The sequence below is a fragment of the Seriola lalandi genome, unplaced genomic scaffold, assembly GCF_002814215.2.
Source record: "Seriola lalandi dorsalis isolate HSWRI2012SDOR001 ecotype SW California unplaced genomic scaffold, Sedor1 jcf7180002054840, whole genome shotgun sequence".
Lineage (NCBI taxonomy): Eukaryota > Metazoa > Chordata > Actinopteri > Carangiformes > Carangidae > Seriola > Seriola lalandi.
In genome coordinates, this window is record NW_019525393.1 from 665,256 (window position 1) to 684,864 (window position 19,609).

Below are 19,609 nucleotides of genomic sequence, written 5' to 3' on the forward strand. Positions count from 1 at the left end.
GGGCCTGCGTTTGATGGTAAGATGCCCTGAGCACAGTTGACCTACTAGCCCCGCATACTGTAGCCTATACCAGCTCTTTTACATGATACTAACAGTCCATGAATGGCTATACTCCATTATTCAGCATAAATGCGTAATGGCTCTTGACTGCATGCATTTATGTAGATGCACCAGGCACTAAGCTACTGCAGCATTGTTGCTACAGAACCAGAAACTATAAAATCGAAATAAAAGGCACAATACTGGACCAACAGCCAGACATTTGAGAACCTGTTTATTTATTCATCTAATAAGGAATATAAGTTATGTATGCCTTAGAGTTATAGTACACAGGGCTCACTGCATTTCTAAGCACAGGAGACACACTATGTACGTTTTTAATTTTTCTTTTTAAGAAAACAGCATAACACATACAGTGCAGGAGCCATGGTTTGGGGAAACATAACTCTGGTGTTATTACTAAACCTTTCTGGAATTAAAAGAAGTTTCCTTACTGTAGACATTATTATTTTCATTTTAAATTTTAATGACTCCACTGGATGTAGAATTTCCTAAATCCATTGAGGAGGAAGGTAATGGAATTAATTAAAATATGTAAACTAGGAGTCCTCTTATTCAAATCAAAATTGCTTAGAATACCTTGATGCATAGGTATGTTGATGATTAAATGAATGCTGATAAAGTAACACATCTAATTCCGTAACATATCTGGATTCTTACCCTGCGGTTTTCCCAGTGGCCTGCTTCCTTGTACTCTATACCTGTACACAGGATGTAGTTACCTGTTGTTGCCTTGTAGGTGACTGTGGGGTGAAGAAGCTAGCGTTTCCCTCTGGCAGCCGGCAGGTGAAGGGCATGAGTCATTCTGGGGCCAGATGGGATGTCAGGGTACAGCTTAGTTTCCAAGAAGGGATGGCATGAAGCTGCTCGGGGTATGACCTGTTTCTTGGGAAATGGAAGAAAAGACAGTTGGTGGGTGCTCACAGTACAACTATTTTCTCAAGAGATCAGTAGAGAGCTGCAGCACATCGGTAAGTCCTCCTGGGCAGGGAGCAGGGAATTGTGAGAGTGCTTAGGGCATAGCCATTCCTCAAGCGTCAGGAAGATGAAGAGGTGCTCAGAGCATTGATAGTCTTTGATGTTGTGGGAATGGGAGGGTAGGAAGGTACTTAGCCCGACCTTGCGGAAGAGAAGAAATAAATATATATAATGTGGAAACCACATTATATACATGGACTCTGTCCACCCCACAAAACAGTGGCAAGCAGTTCAAGCAACTTGGATATGACAAATGCAAATTTAGATGCGATGACATTTTAGTGGAAATTAAGCAGTGAATAATGTTAAAACGTGCATCACTACTGGTTAAATTTTTTTGCATTACTGGAATATAATTTCTGGGAATTTTAACTGTAAACAGGTTGTTCTATTAATATCATGATCCAAATCAGAACACCCACCAGAGAAATACAAAAAGATAAGCCTCATAAGTGCCATAGTCACCTTTTCCATAACTTCCAGTTCACCGTCTGCTGTACATCACTATGACTTGACACATGGAAATGTGTTATCTCATGCATGCTAAGGGGAGATAGTGCTAAATACTAATTAACAGAGCAGGAACTTTGAATATGCAGAAGGAATTCAATCCAAGAGTAAAATGCCGCAGTTTTTCTTTTTAATAACTTATACCCGGCCTGGGAATAAGCCATTTTATTTCCAACCAACCAAGATCCTTCAATTTCATATCCTCACCCTCACCTCTTTTGCTTCTAATATTTTTCTTTTGCCCTCTACAATATCACCACACCTCATTTCAGTCTCCTTACTACCACCTTCTCCTCTCCATGTCTTATTGCCCCCCAGTTCCACGATTTGACTTTCAATGTACATATATAGACTTTCTTCACCACCTACAAATCTCCCTCAACATCACCTTCCCCGAACCTCCAGAGACACCAGCAAGACCATAGCTGGAAACTGTACCAGATGCTTATCAATATCTTAACCACACCAAAACCATATCTAAGATGTAATCATCTTTATTTTAACGTAAAGAATGTTCACCCTGTATACCACCTCAAACCTCCTGGCCACCTGTCTTTTCCTCATTGTTGAGTTTTGAAGATGGAAAAGTTATCACAGGTATAGGACATTTTGTAAGTAAAATAATAATATGAATCATACTCATTTTCTACATAGACAATGGCACATGACTGACTGGTTGAGCATAGATAGGCAATCAACCGAATTCTCTCGGCTGAATCAAACCCATTAGCACCTTTAGAAGCTTAAATCAGATTTTACTTTCAGATCTTGGGTCTTTTTTTCTTTTTTTTTTTTGCTGAATTTGGTGTTTCGTTCCCATGTCTGCACCGCATTTTGAATTTGCTATAATTGTGATCCACAACTGATTGGCCTCTTCTCTATAGCAACAGAGGTATATATATTAATTATAATAATGTATATATATATATATAATATAATATAATAGCAGTTACTTGCTGAGAGTTAGATGAGAAGCTTGATACCAATCTCACTCTGTTTCTTGCCTGGGAGCAGTGACTTTCTGGAGTCTCCGCTGGTTGCCTGGCAACTGCTCCCGGCCAAGAAATAGTCCGTCAAATAAACCCCTATAAAATGGTAAATTATTGTTTTTGCTGTTCTTTTTTTGTAGGGATTAAACAAGTGAGGAATAAAGTGTTAATTACCGAGTGTTAGAGTCACTGGCAATTGGATTTTGTGTGTCAGGTTAGCTGTCTCCCCATTCCCAGCCTCCATGCTAAGCTAACTGGTTGCTTGCTCCAGCTACATATTTACTGTACAGACATGAAAGTGATATCAACCTTCTCATCTAACTATTGGCGAGAAAGCAAATAACTGTATTTCACAAAACGTCAAACTATTTCTTTAAAAGAAAACTTTAAAATGGAAAATGGGGAAATTTTTCTCCCACGTTGCAACTCTGTCAGAGATGTCTTCTCACTTAAATCTTCTAATTCCTTCCTGCCTTTCTCCCTCCGTACCTTTCCATCCTGTCCCCTCCAGATCTCATCATCAACCCTTCCACCTGCCCTTTCTCTCTCTCTCTCTCTCTCTCTCTCTCTCTCTCCTTCTCCCATTATTATCTCTCACCACACCTTACCTCTCCTCCTTTCTCTCTCTCTACTCTGCTCCCATTTCTATTTCGGTGTGCTGGTCGGTCGCTGGTATCCCAGTGGGCCAGTGTACAGCGTAGCCTAAATAGACCTGCTCTACATCTATAACCTTCATCATCTCACCCTTCTGCTCTCACTTCTTTAACTGAGTTAGTAACAGTGTAATAGTGCTGGAAAAGTAGCACACCGTTTGTATATTAAAATTGTGTTTGCACCTAAATTAGTGGTTGATGTTAGTTAATATTTCTCTACGTCAACAAAGACTAGAAAGATAAGTGTAGAGCTCCTTCACTTTTAGTAATAAAGAGCACTGTAGGTATCAACAAGTAGAAAAAATGGCTTGCAGAAATGCAGTTGACTGTCTGTTGATTGAGGACAGTTGTGTTTATATCAAATCCCCGATGGGAGTACCCTTAAATTGCTTGTTGTGGCAGTAATGACAGTAGTGGATGGTGGCCAAATGATACATCATACATGGCACCCGTATTTCTCATGGGAGGAGGTTGTTACAGGTTCTTGTGTAAACAGTCCACTCACTTGACTTGTTAATCACAATGTGATTCATAACTATACACACACCAACACCTGCCTCCAAATGCTGATCTGTAACCAGTCGTTTGTTTGCTTGCATCCATTTTATCAAAATGTAGACAGAGATAAAAGAAAGACAAGAAATTAGAGGTGTAACAGAAGAAGGAAAGGAGATCAAATAGAGGAGGGATAGTCAAGAAACATTTTCTTTCCTTGTCCATGCAACAGTGTTAATAGTCCGACTGTACGTATCTTTCCTTTCATTTTCCTCTATTCTACTGTTACCTGAGGATGGCTCCTTCTGCAGTTGTCCATCTAGCATTGTATGTAACGTTGTATTTTCCCTGTGTAATATCTGCTGCTACACTACTATCACTCGTTTTATTCGTCCTGGCTCACTATGTTCTCATCCCATGATGAGGCCTTTATGAACTTTATGACTTTTTTAACTTCAGAGTTTGGTTGAAACACTCCATCTGCTCTCCCATTTCATCTCCTTGCTTCCTCGTTTTCCTTCATTCACACCCAACTTTTCCCATGTATTTTGTCTAATCTTTTTTTTTTTTTTTTTATCCCTCCCTTGAAATAAAGTCCACAGTTGGGTCTGCGTGCTTCTACATTTCTTCACATTCTCCTCTTCTATTCTTAATGCCTCTCCTCCTTTCTTCTGTCTGTTTGTCCCTCATCCCACCTCTCCTCCTTGCTGTCGTTCTTTTCCACCCTCCCTCCATCCCTCCCTGATGATCATACTAATCGCGTCCTCCAGTCGCAGCACCACGAGCGCGTTCCCCTCTGACGCAGTCTATTTAATCTCTGTCCCACAAGGGATCTCTCACATGGAGCCGCCGTCTCTTTAATAAGGACAATTTCTCCTGTGCTGCAACTCCACTTCCCCTCCTACTCCAGTCCTCTCCTCTCTTCCCTCCCTTCTCCTCCCTTCCCCTAGTGACTCTGTAAAAGGGGAAGAAGAGGTAGAAAAAAGAGAGAGAATGAAATAAGAGGCAGTGAAGGGAGAGAGAGAGAGATGGCTCTCAGAGGACAGATTATAAATGATACACAGCCATTTTGCTCTGTGAGGGAGCAAAACCACATCGTGGGCAGACACACACACACACACACACACACACACACACACACACACACACACACACACACACACACAAATACACACCACTACTCACACAGGTGTTCTTCTGCAAGTGTAGTAGCGGTGACCTTGAGGCAGGCTGAAGCAGTATTGTGGCACAGTGGTCAGTCAGTCACTCTGCATTAGCACTCTATATGCAATATTAAAAAGATTTACCGGGGAAAGGAATGTGCGGCAGTCTAAAGGAGCAGTTCGGCTAAAATCCTGATTTTATTAATAGTTATTGAATGTTTTATTAATTCTTTGTAGATCAATAATAAGCACTAATCAAATGAAAAGGACTCACAGCTAAGGTTTCCATGATGCACACTTGGTAGGCCATGTGTGATTCCCTACATTCCAGCGTAGAGATGCATGTAACAATATATTGGTTAAAGAGCATTACAAATTTCACCTTTTCCATCATGTAAGGACCCATGCTCCAGATTGTTTATACTTATCATCTTTAAAATTGCCTAAAAACATCAGGGCAAATAACTTTTTAAGGGTAATTTACTATAACAACAGAAAGTGCAAGCTTGATAGCTTACTGTAAACGGAAAAGCCCTCCACCCTTCACCAGTGACTTGCTAACAATTTATTATAACTACAGATTTGATGCTCTGACATAAAACATGATGCCAAAGTATGCACTGTTGTGAAGTGGTGCCAATTTTTAATGCAGCGTAATGCAAAATGATGAGCAGGTTTAGTGAAAAAATAATAATAATGGCTCGTGAACATTCCCGCTGGGACGTGTTGTGGAGTGCAATCACCTCAAATGCTTAGGCTTTCATATCAGGGTTTGATCACTGTCCCTGGAGAAGTACACTGTGGGCCGTTTTCCCAGACAGAGATTAAACGAGGTCTGAAGCAAAATTTATATCAATTAGATGTCCAATGCAATTCAACCGTTGTCCATGTTCGAGAAACTAGCCTTGAATGTACAAATGATCAGGATACTGTACCTGGTTTGATCAGTGGTGGCGCAATACTGCTTAAAAGCCAGTAGACCCCATTAATTTCCCTTATGACAAATATACCAGTTAAATTGGATTGATTTGATTTTTATGTGAGAAACAGTTTGCATTAAAAAGGTTGCAGTTATATCAGGAAGATGTCCCTAATATTTTGAGCAAGAAATAAGGTGTATTCAATTTTATTCATCTTGTTTTAGAAGGTGATATATATACATACAGATAGATACTTGATAGTAATTGTTTTATTCGGGCAGTGAAAACTTTACTGTGACTCCCAGCTTGTCTGAGGGATTGTCAGACAGGCAATATATATATTTATAATATATACACACACACACACACGCAGATGCTGGGCATGGCTGGCAGTGAAGTCAGCTGTCCCAAGAGATGCCTGACTGAATTAAGAGGACAGATGCCAAAAACCAGACTCTATTGGCCTGCTCCCATGAAGCCTGGTGCTGACTCACAACAATATACAGTATGACTGCCTGTGTGAGTGTGTACAGTAGTGCACAGATTGGTAATACAGTAGACATGACTGAAAAAATAAAATAAATGTAGTTGACTTGGTATATTACAGATATGAAACTGGTTATAAAGCCCAGTGCTGAAAAAGCAGCTTATCTCTTGAGAAACCAATGTAAAAGAAGCATCTTCCCCCAAGTGCATACCTAAAGATTTGAAATATGAATTGGACAAATCTTTACTATACTTGAATTTCACCTCTTATGTGATATTAAGTTATTCTGTGTTAATCCAGTTAACACCTCACCTCACCTCACCTGTCATTCTTATTGTAAAAGTCAAGGCATTTGTAATGTAGTTTAATTTTATTATATTCTAATTTTGTTGTAGCTGTCATCTTTTACACATGATACACCAAAGGCTTTTTTTCTGCCCTGGATTTGAAATAAATCATGGTGTATCACAGAAGCATTGTTATCAAGGCTAGAAGTTAAATCTCCTTTTTTCACATTTACTTGGTTGACAGTCTTGTTGACTGTCTTACCTATACAGGTGGGGGTAGTGTCTTGCTCAAGGGCACTTGAAGAACAAGGTTGCTGTTGAACCTCTGGCCCACAAAGTTTCATTAAGTGAACGCACAGTGCCGGAAACTGACATCTCCAAATGCTTCGCAGTCCCAGGTTGCCATCACACACTGTATGTACACCCAGTTCTTGTCCTCTCAGATGTCCTGAATGTGAACTGGCTGCTGGAAGCCAGGAGTATAGATAGCGAGCTGACAGGCATGGTGATGCTTTTAGCTGGATATGCAGAGTCCCGGGCTGTAACCGGCTTGTTTCTCTCCATGTCAGCTCTTTTCCTGAGTTGACCTCTCTCCTCTCTCTCCTCCTGCTGTGGGGCAGAACAAGGGTGGTACCACTGCTGCCAACGCAAACAGACAGCATTTCCTTCTCAAGGGCACATGAACAGACACAGTCTTGGACCAGGTCCAGCTATGCCTTGCTCAAGGGCACAGAGCAGCTGTCTCTCAACTTTGATTTTATGCATATTGTAGAGAATAATCATTAACATCCCAACAGCAGGCGAAAAGAGGAACAGAAACTTTTACCTTCTCTGAACTGAACTAAAGCAGAAACTAAGCCTGTTTAGTCTTGCTCAGGGGACTAAGGATACCGCTAGTCACATTTACCAAGGGCACAGATCAAAGCACCAAAATCAGACAGTGCCTATTATGCAAACACATCATTACAGCTTCTACAGTGTACTAATCAGCCCCCTCATTTTGTACGTAGACTTCGACCAAACCTTCAGTGGTACTAAGAAGTATTCAGGTCCTTCACTGATTATACAGATACCTCAAAACCGTACGCGAGTACAGTTCTTGTGTAAATGTACCTACTGGCTTTACACCACTGCAAACTCTATAATTCTAGATACAGATATTTACGGATATGTTGGGGCAGATACTTTCCCATGTAAGATTGTTTTTTCCACTTTGTTGTGGTAACTAAATATTAAACCTTTATTCATAACAGTATAACAGTTGAATTTTTGCCAAAGAATGATCAATTATCAATAATCTATCAAAGGAAACATCAAAATAATTGTTGGTTCTTCTCAAATGTGATTTGATTTCTTAAAATCTGCTGCTTTTATCAATTTCATATAATCGTAAATGGAATATCTTTTGAGTCTGGACAAAAAAACCCAAAAAACATCACCTTGAGTTCTGGGAACTTGCCATGGGCATTTTTCCTGTTTTTAAAGAGTAAAAATCAAAAAATCAACAACAGCTTTCAGCCCTTTCCTCTAGTAATAGTCTGTCTTGTAGTAGTCCTAAGCAAATATTCTACTATTACAGTTAGTACTAGCATTGTGGTGTTCTTTACAGTACATAAAATATAACCTTGCCAATAACAAACGACTAGCCTTACATTAGTGGCATGTGGAAAAATCAATTGTGCTGAATACAGTGTAAGTACATGTGTTTCATGTCAGGGATATTAAAGAAGGTGCATTCATCCATTTGTGCACCAGATGGAACTTTTTGGATGGGATTTCATGGGCTCAGTCACATTACAATTCAATCAAAATGTTACTGCACAGCACAGGCAGAGATCAATACTCTTTCAACTCTGCACTGGAATTTCCACACAGTGTCAGTGTTTGTAAACTGCTATTGGAAAAGTGTCTTGAATTATTAAAAAAGAGTTCTTATATGCTTTAATCCATTAGAATATCTTTGATAGTGATGAATACAGAAGATAAGTCGATGAACTGACCCTGATAATGCCAAATTATTATTATTATTATCAGTATTTATTTAGATCACTTGGTATTTGTATGTTTTTCCTGCAGTTCCAAGCAGACAGACAATGAGGGGCACATTAGAGGATGTAGATTTCCCTTACATGTCATGACTATTTCATGACTCTCTGTGGTAGTTTGAATTTTAATAGCTGTCCCTATTGTGTCCGGAGCTTATCTGAGCCCCTGGGCGAAACCAGAGACTGACGCCCAGATGGGAGACAGCAGATAGACCACTGTCACTCTCCCTTTCAGCCTCTTGGCCCTGGATGCTCGCCCTTTTCACTCCTAAGGAGGGGGTTGCTGAATTGTGAGTGTGCAAGCACTGTGTTTGTGTGGAATTGGAAATGTTTATGTGTGTGTATTTGTGTGTGTGGGGGGGGGGACAACGCCTCTTAATTGGCATGGTTGGCTAAAACCACAGACTTAGAATTACAGTTAGGATAATTTTCAGTGTAATACAATAAAAACACATTAACCTCTTCTTAGTAAACTGGGAATTTAATAAAATAATTCAGACTACTATTTGTAAGTGGGAATTTACAGTAATTTAATAGCTTTAAATCTAAATACCATTAAAGCTGTCAAAAAGTTCTCATATTTCTGGAGTCATGCATACAACCGTCTCCATATAACTACACTGACAACCTGGTCACACATAAAAGGAGTAATAACAGTTGTGTTTCTTGTGTGTATGTGTGAAAATGAGAGAAAAAAAAAGGTGCAGCTGGGTTGTTAAAGCTACTGGACAGCAACAGCTCTTTATTAATTATCATGGTGTCTATAAGGTAAATAAGAATTCAGTGACATTTCATCAATAGATATGAAGGCATTTTGCTGAATGAAATAGATGAATGAAACGCTGGTGAACACTGGTGATGGATGGATGGATAGAGGGATGCATGGGTGGATAGGTTGATTGAATGAATGGTTGAAGAGTCTGGAATTACAGGCTGAAGTTACTGACCCTGTTACACTTTGCCCTTACCACTAAACACACACACAGACACACACACACACACACACACACACACACACTTCCCCTCGCAAAGAGAAGCTGTAAACAGACGTCTCATTAATGTTGTGTCCACATCTAGGACAGAGTCGGGCCAGCTAACATTACAGTGTTTGAGCCTCACATGGTGGAACAGATGCACTAAATGGCTAATAAATCCCCTGACACTCTCTTTTCCATTGTTTTTCACTTTTGACCACTTGCAGTAGGTTTAATAAACACATTTTTTCACACACACACACACACACACACACACATGCATACAGGTGCACCAGGGGAGTGCGGTTTTGGTCACAATTTTTTATTTTTTGCTGAGAAGAACAAATTTTTTCATAAGAAATATTTTTGCAACACGTACTGTCTTAGCTAAACTTAGGTGATAGTCATAGCCGATATAGATTTTTCAAGGCTTTTTCAAATTTTGACAGTCATGTTCTTAAGAAAGCCTTTTTCCACAACATTTTACTTCTTTATTTCTCATACATTCAAATTGGGTACAAACATTCACTTGGAGTGGGATGGACTCAATAGATGTTGGTGGTCAAAGGTCAAGGTCGCTGTGACCTTTACAAAACATATTTTTGGCTATAACTCAAGAATTCATAAAATAATTATGACAAAATTTCACACAAATGTCTAATAGGATAAAATTATGAAGTGATGATATTTTATAGCCAAAAGGTCAGCTTCACTGTGACATCATAATATACTGCAAAAACACTTTTCTGGCCTTTATTCAACGCCGTAAGTCAGGAAGAGAAGGGGAGCATCTCACAATTTGTGAGACTAATCTTGGGTTCCCTCTAATTTGTATCTTCTTTGCAGCAACTTTCATATTAAAAGCATTATTTACTGTCATGGCTACACCTTTGTGCTCTATCAGAATCAGCTTTATTAAGTGTGTGAACACATACAACTGCTTTTTGCTTCTCTCAATGAACTTACACACTAATACAGTAGACATACAGCAGAACAAGAACAACAACGTTTAACAAAGTCAAGTCAAATCAATTTTATTTATATATCCCTAAATCACAACTCAAAATCAAACTTTTGCCTCAAGGGGCTTCACAATCTGTACAGCGAGTGACATCCTCTATCGCTAGACCTTCGACTTGGATGAGGAACAATTCTGATTAATGGGCAAAATGGAGGAAACCTGGTGAATGTTTTATCTGATCTGGTTGGCGGAAGCATACAACTGCGAGGCTGTAATTCCAGTTTACACTGATGTCCTGCTACCCACAGACTTGTCATTTTTTGAGACAGCTTAAGGAGAAATTGGGAGCACTTGGTTTGACGCAGTGGATCTTCCCACCAATGCAAACACGTCAAAATCAAAGCCACATAAGAGCCAGATCACATAGAGGCGTAATCTTAATACCATTAATCTTTTCTTTTTTTTTTCCTTTTGTGTCGGCCATATGCACAGACCCACAGGGCTACGATATAACTGGACCTCACCCATGCACAGAATTTTCACACAATAATTACTGTTTCATGAATTTTGAAAAGGACCATATGCACTGAAGCTTTCATCCCACATGAGTCACTATCGGCATGTGTCTGTTTTTCCCCTCTGTGCTGCTCTTGATGTGCTACTTTTCAGGCCTCCCAAAAATTTTTCTAAGAGGTGTAAATTAAACCTTTGGGTATTCAAATTCTCTGATATGAGCAGCATACACCAATCACAGCTATTGGTTTTTTTGTTGTTGTTCTGTAGTTGTAGTGGCCTGTTTTTCTTACATAACATTACATAATCAGCTTTTTCTTCACATTTGAAAATGAAAAAAACAAACAAACAAAAAAAACTGCAAGAGGCATCGTCAAAAGAGATTGTGTACTTTGGGTCAGAGCATTAATAGCTTTAAAATGAATGTGAGGTCTATTATTCAGACCTGAAGGTTTTTCTTCAGATCTTCATCCAGTTGTCATTATACAAGTTTCCGCCTAACATTTAAGCCAATATATTCTGCACGATAGGATTGCTAAGTAATCCTGTGGAGTGAGTGGTGTGTGTGTGTATGTGTGTTTGTGTGTGTATGTGTGTGTGTATGTATTTGGATTTATTTAGTATGTATGTATGTATGTATGTATGTATGTATGTATGTATGTGTGTATGTAAGAGAGAGAGAGAGAGAGAGAGAGCTGTGAGCTGTGTTCTCTCACACTACTCACTCTACCATCTCTCGCATGAGTCAGACTCAGAGCACAGTGCCTGACAGCAAAACTCACCCACTTGTACAGCTGCCCCCACAGACTCACACATACACACACACACACACACACGAACACACACACGAACACTCACAAACACTCGCACGCTATTGCATATTTAATTTTTGGCATTTCGACATACAATTAATTTGGGTTGTTGGGTTATTGTTAAAAACTGCTCTGGCATTTTGGCCTTTTTATAGAAAATACAAATGATGTTGCATCAAAGAATATGTTCAGATGCAGTGGCTTCTTTGTCTTAATAATGAAAGACCTAAAACGCCAAGGGCTCCATTTTAACAGTCCAAAGCACATGGTCTGAAGCGCATGGCACAAGTGCATTTAGGGCGTGTCCTTTTGCTATTTTAATGGCACAAAAAATGGTCGATACGCCAGGCGCATGGTTCAAAAGGGTTGCCCTTAGTCTCTTAATTAATCATGGGAGAGTTTTGGGTGTAACATGCAATAAACCAATCAGAATGCCATCTCCCATTGCCTTTAAAAGCCAGTCCTGACACACGCAGCAGCTCTGTGCGCCCTGAGGGGCAAGGAAGCGCTGAGTGAATCAATGCGCTGCGCACAGGTCTACCAAAACGTGACGGCACAAGTCACAACGTTAGACATCTTTTATGTTACATGATGAGAAGTGCGAATAAATCTTCGGTTCCTTATGAAACTGTGGTGGAACAAATTTAGGTGATGAATGGGAAAAGCTGTGGAGGATTTACCAGGTAGTAAGAAGAGAAAGCTTCTCTGCAGAGCCTCATCTGTCGTGGATGTCCAAAAGACATCCGTGACAAATGGCAACGTTGTGCAACACACAATATGCCAAAAAAAACTTCGACCTTCTGTGGACTGTATTCTAATCTTCCACTTGACATCTGATGAGCATTTTCAGCACACTGTGCTTGTTCGAAACAGGCACATAGTGTGCCCACCTATGTATGCGCACATTACTATCTTGACAATATGCCTTTAAAATAACAGTGAAATAATGCACCATTGACTAAAGACCAGGTTTCTTTTGACCAATTGGACAATCACTTTCACCAGCCTCAAGATAGCAGTGCACCAACAACGTGCCTGACCACACCTCATTTTAAGACCAAAATGCTCATGGGTGCTCACATTGGCGCAAGTGTATTTGCTAAACAACGTGGGTGCTGGATGGGAAAATGACAACCGCGTTGGTCGGGACCGAGCAAAGACACTTGTGTTGCGCTTGTGATGCTTTGCGCTCTGGCAAATGTGCATCACATTTTGAACAAATCTTAAAGCAATAGTTCCACATTTCATGAAGTGGGCTTACATGCGTTGTTTGTACTTTTGTATTTCCTTCATGCTGGCTGCTGGCTCTAGCTAATGTCTTTCAAAGCTAGAACCAGCAGCTGGTTGGAAAAAGGTGGAAACTGCTAGCCTGCCACTGTCCAGAGTTAACAAAATTCACCTACGAAAGCATCTAAATCTCAGTAATCACACACTATAACCACTGAATAATGTCTTCTCGGAGCTCTCTGCTGCCGGATAAACGTGAAAATCTGATCCTGTTTTCAGAATTTGTTACTTGTGGGTGTAGCACAGGACATCTGCCATATTAGACTGATCTATCATGTTGTCTGCACAAGCAGAAAAATACCATAATGGGTTGTACTATGGTGTCGCAAGACCCACACTCGTATGAAAACAGACACACGCATACATACGGTACACTCACGGTGGGAAAGACATGGTGTCAGAAACTGCTCAGTGTCACTTTCCAGTCCATTACCTTTAAATGGGGCTGGCCATAGGGGACCTATGTGTATGTGTGTGTGTGTGCGTGCGAGCATGTTTCCGTGTTCATGTGACCCTGTGACTCCACATGAAGCGAGAGAATGTATTTTCTCAGTTGTTTGTTTACGTACACTACAGTGTGTCTGCTTGCATGTTTGGCCTGCGAGAAAGCGACTGCTCAATGGTCTGTACATAAAAGTGCAAGATTGCATGTGTGTTGCTACACTGAAGACATGTCACATCATCTTATCCTCGTAGAGAGAGCTTGCCTCCTGCCGTGCCCTCTTGCACTCTCAATCCTGACAGCGTGTGACGCATACAGAAAATCAGTGCACGCAAAACCACATTGTGAGCTGAGCAATGAGGCCACCAAACAAGACGAAACTAAGACACACACAGTTCTTCAATACAGAGAAACCCCACACATCCGGCCCTAACATGTTTTATTGCGTCTTCATTCAACAGTGGGTGGACCTGATGTGCCGCTGGGTGTGGCACCCTCACATGAACAATTAGTCTACTTGAGTTATATTACCCACTTTAGTCTAACACTAAAGAAGCTGTGTTTACATGTAGATTAAATGCCGAGTGTTTTTAATGTAACTCTTGTGCAGTGATTTGGTTTCAGTTTTTTTCCAGACATTGCGCCGCCATCTGATAAATTGAAAATGCCGTAAACATGCACAGACTTCACATGTGCATGATACATTTCTATTCTATACAGCTTGCTTTAAATACAGCATGAACCTTCGCAATTTACCAAATTGTGCATACTGCAATTAGGTTTTCACCTTCTTATATATCTCTCAGGTGTGATTAATCCCTCATATTATTTTTGCGATGCTCTATACAGTAATCAGTTAGAATTTAGGTTATTATGCTTTGTTTTATGTTTTTCTTCTAAAAAACCTTGAAATCACATGCTTAGAGTGTGGAAATGTATCACCTTGGAAACTGAACTTGAAGTAAATAGTTATCAAACATTGTCAGTAAACTATGAACCATTTCTAACACTTTGTACACATATATTACAAGGCAACATTATCACAATCAACTATTTTTAAGGATACAGAGAATTTGACTTGTTTCCAGTAACTATCATTGTACTTGCATACAATTCCATGAACAGGACAGGAAGGACTACAAGTAAAAGACTAATGTGAAAGCATCCAGTGCTTTCATCACCTGAACTAGCCTCGCAATAATAATGTATGTAATGCTGTAATAGCTTCCAGTTTGTCCTACATAACACACAAGAGCCCTCCTCCTATCTATGTCATTGACTGACGCATAAAATTCTACAGTCTTCTTTTAATATCATCCATAGGAGCATCTGCCCTTTGAGGCTATTTCTACCAGATTCTGCCTTTGTATGCACAGTAACAAACCTCTCCTCTTTTATGGCATAAAATGGTGTCATTATTATAGAGGTCATTCTCAAGGATGCTGTGACACATTTCTCCATCACTCCATCTTCTAATAAGAGCATGATAATTATCCACCTTTTAGCAACTGATGGGTTATTATTCATAGAGTTACTCCACATCCAGCCTACTCTCGTTCTCCGTTTCGGTCGCTGTCTCCCTCTTTTCCTCACTCTCTTGTGCTTTGTGAGTCACACTTCAACCCTCTCTGTCTTTTCTCTTCATTCCCCTCTCTCTCTCTTTCTCTCTCTCTCTCTTTAAAATGGTGAAAGCTGAAAAAAATGCATGTTGAAGCTATTGATTCGCTGCAGAAAAAAGCATCAATATTTTGCGTCGTTATAATGCTGATAATGATTGCACAACCCTGTTGCCATGGTGACTTGTTTTGGACAGTGTGGCTCACAGTATTGTGAAGGGGGGGAAAAAAAGTTGATGCAGACAGGCAGGAAAATGTAACAGCAAAGGGGGGTGGGGGGGTGGGGTGGTTTATATGGCTAAGACCCAACAAGACATGTTAGACATGACATAATCTGTTTTTAATAAATGGTGTTTGTTTGCTGCTCTACAATGGCATGCCTATTTTACAAGGACATTTGAAGGTCATCACATCTTTTCATTCTTTGCTGTCTTTTCTTTGTTGGAATGTACCTTTGCACACACATACACATGCATACATGCATGCTCTTGGACACAAAATGCACAAAAAAACCACACACACTCATATACACACACAGACACACTTACTTACATATTCACATGTTCTCCAAGGTTCAGAGTTGCGGGTATTTCCACTGAAGGAGTGGGATGCATAGTGTTTCCATGGAGATCTATTTTTAGCCAGTGACAAAAAAGGGCCAACTGTTAAAATATGCCATCATGTTCCCTCTGACTGAAAAAATTACATTTCCTCTCATGCAGAAAGGATGGCATCAAGTTTTTTTTTTTTTTTTTCCTCTCGTCTATTTGGAAACAGGATGTTAGGTAGGTACCGTTTGTCAAAGCAGATTTGAATCATAGATCCTGCTGCGTTTGACAGATCAGTGCATTACTAGCCATAAATTATAGAGTAAGAATAGTGAAGACACAGGTTAGAGAAATTCAAAGTTTAATCCTCATTTAGTTTTAAAAAATGTCTGTAAATCTTGGTCGTAAATAATATGACTGTAACCCAGTCAATCAGTTTGTCAGCTGACAGCAAAGTAATTGACACCAGTTTTTTATCATCAGTTAAGTTGCATATTAAGAAAAAAGTGCCACATATTTGCTGTTCCAGCTTCTCCTTGTGAATAGTTGCTCCCTTTCTCTGTTTTACATAATCATATAATAACCTATAACCTATAATAAGTTTCTGCTTGTCACACAATACGAACAATTTTTGATATTTTTTAGAGAAATCAATATATGATAAATCTGTAAAGTTATTGACTGATTGATGGAAAAAACATCTGTTCCAGCCCAAGTATAATCATTGTATTTTTAATGGTATTGTATTTTATTATAATTACATTGGTGTTGTCACTATGCCAAACGGCATGGTCATGTTTCTTAGATACTCTAGAGTGGCTCCTTTCAGAGCCAACTTGTAAGTTAAATTACAGCAGCAGAGGCAGCTTCTCTTCGCCCTGAAGCCAGAGAACCAAAGATGCCCATACTGATAATTTATGCTGTAGTAATTTTCACAATGAATACCATAATTATAAGTTTTCTCATGGGCATGAAAAATTGTAACGGTAGCAGTCTAATACACACAATCAAATATGGCCAGATTTGGTAATTATTAAAATAGGCAGAAAATAGGGAGGGGAGAATGGTTTGATGACATCTAACCAAATTCATAAATTTGGTTAAAACACAGGAGGCATTGCTAGTACAGTAAATGGCTTTTGACTCAGTCTGCTGACTCACCAGGATGCCCACTGTTTGTAAGGTCCATCAGCTGACGATCTAAAAAGGAGCTTCAATTTAATGCTGATAATAGTGCATCATCTCCCATCTCATTTCTCATTTTTCATAGGTGGACTCAAATTTCCTTTGCAAAAGCCGTTCACCGTTTCAACCTTCATAAGAACAATTACAATGTGCTTTACTAACATAAATTATCCATTATACCAGTAGTTTCATATCTATCCCCATTGATCGATCATATTCTTTTAGTATACAGTAGTTTGCCAGTATATTATTATCTGTTCAGGCTTCACTACTTGGTAATGAGCTCTAACACAAAGATTCATTTGCAGTCAGCCTTAATCCTTTCTGAGAATGTTGTGACTCATCTGTGTATCGCCAGAGTTTTTCTGCCCTCTCACTGCCTCCTCAAAATCCACTGCCAGAGCAGTTAGGTGGGCTGACAGTATTTAGCCTGCAATATTTCAAAATCTGGCAAATGAATCTTTAGCTGTAAGCAGCACTGCAATCAATGATCCAGGAAGAAATGATAATGTAGCAGAGGATTTTCCAGGAAGCAATGAGTATTTAATGATTAGGGAGATTGATTACAGCATAGCTCACATCTCAAGGGCATTTAAGGAGAACGCAGTTAAAACATTTAACAAGGTTAAATGTCACTCTGAAACAATGCACCATCTTATACAGTAGTACCTATCACATATATAACTTAGAGTATACAGAATGTAATATTTATTGTGAACTGATCGCTTCCCAGATGCAGAAAAGTGCATTTGCACGCTAGAAAATATGGAGCAGGTGGGATATGCGTTTGTTTTTTTTACCACCATAGAAATTTTTTTTGTGGAAGCAGTATTGAATAGAAATATGAGTAAATGTTGTATCTAATGTGCACCTGACCTAGCTAAAAAGATGGAAGGGGTTCGACACAAGCTGAATGTGGATATGTATGAATATGTTCATCTCTGCTTGTGTGTGTGTGTGTGTGTGTGTGTGTGTGTGTGTGTGTGTGTGTGTGTGTGTGTGTGTGTGTGTGTCTAACCAACTGGAACTGGCTAAAGCCTGATGATATGAGCTCTAGGTTTACAGTGTGATAGTGCAAGTAACTGCAGGCATGCTTGGCCAGCCTTATCACACACACACACACACACACAAACCACGTGCAGGCGGTCACGACTCAAAGACCTACACACATACACACAAACAAACACACATGCACACAGAGACATGCTTGTGTGTGATGTGAGGCAGGGTGCTGTGGAGATCAATGGAAGACCATGCTAGGTCCTCTCACAGAGACAATTAAAAGAGAATGGATAATGAGGCTATTTATAGCCTGATGTATTTGTAACCAGGGCATTCTCCTACGTAGGATCTGGAATTGTTCTCTTTTCAGCCTGCCCTCCTTCTGTCCTCTCCTTCTCCCTCTTTGCAACTCCTCCTTCCTTTTTCAAGTGAGTGAAACTGATCTCTTTTCTCTGTTTTTGTCTTTTTTGCAGTTTCTAAGCATTTGTTTTTCACACTGCAACTCTGTCACCGTCTCTCTTTATTCCTCTTTCTTTGGAGTCAGATGCGGATGGATGATCAGTTATTTTCTGCAGATGTCAATAAGGCATATCACAGTCATATGTGTTGACATGTGAAACAGTGTCATGCAGCAGCGATGTTATCAGGTGCAATCCAGGGCCACTCCTGGGAGACCCAGTGACGCACCATGTGTGACATAATGCTGTGGTAATGTCTGTGGTTGTGAGGGAGCGAGACACAGATAGAGAGAGAGACGATGAATACACTCTGTGCTCGTGTGTGTGCTCGGCAACCAGATAATGGAACTGCACTGAAAAGCAGCCGTATACGGACCAATAATAAAGCTGGATAGAAATCATTTATGAATAATTTTAACTGAAGATATAGAGCACAAATTCCCATGCCTCCATAGCCTTGTGAAGGTTTGATGTAGATATAGTTTACAGTTCATGGCAGTTTCTGATTCACTGGTGTAGCTGTGATAAATGTTATTTAGTATATATGAACATTTATAATTTTTTTACTTTATAACATATTATAAGTACAGTAGTTTAGGCAAAATGTACTCAATTTTAAGGTCCATAAATTATATTAACACATGATATTGAATTTAATGCACCGCATTCATAGAACACAGTGTGTGTTCTGTGATTCAAATTAAGAAAAAGTACAACTGCACACAAAACGCTACTCCTTTGTGATAATGCTGTTTGGATTATGAAATTCAAAAGATCTCTTGCAAAAGCACTGTATGTGATGTAGTCCTTTTGCCATGTTATTTCAGCTACTGTATAAGAATAATTTTCTGGACAATAGTCTAAAAGTAAATTGTGCCTCAAGCCAGTGTGAAGTTGTTCAGATTAAAAGACCAAAAGATATTTATGTACAGTATTTCATGGTGTATGAGGAGGTGGATGAGGTCAAAGCACAAGGCCCTCATCTCTTGAGCAGAATTATATAAGGAACACAGAGCCGTGGCCCGCAATGACTCAAACTGGTAATTAGAGATGGTTTGTGTGTGGTATGAGAGTGAGAAAGAGAAGAAGAAAGGCAGAAATAAAAAGGAAAGCAAGAAAAAAGACTGATTACAAAGCTGGCTTTAGATCAGAGATTTTCACAATAAAAGTGTTTTATAAACTGTAAAACGACTGTGGTTCCATTTGCTGTTTCCAACTGAATTT

General features: G+C 39.6%; 1 protein-coding gene across 6 annotated transcripts in view; it reads left to right on the top strand.

Moving 5' to 3' along the window:
• atp2b2 (ATPase plasma membrane Ca2+ transporting 2) overlaps window positions 1-19,609 on the top strand; it is a 112,581-nt gene that overhangs the window by 45,245 nt on the left and 47,727 nt on the right. The window lies entirely within an intron of this gene.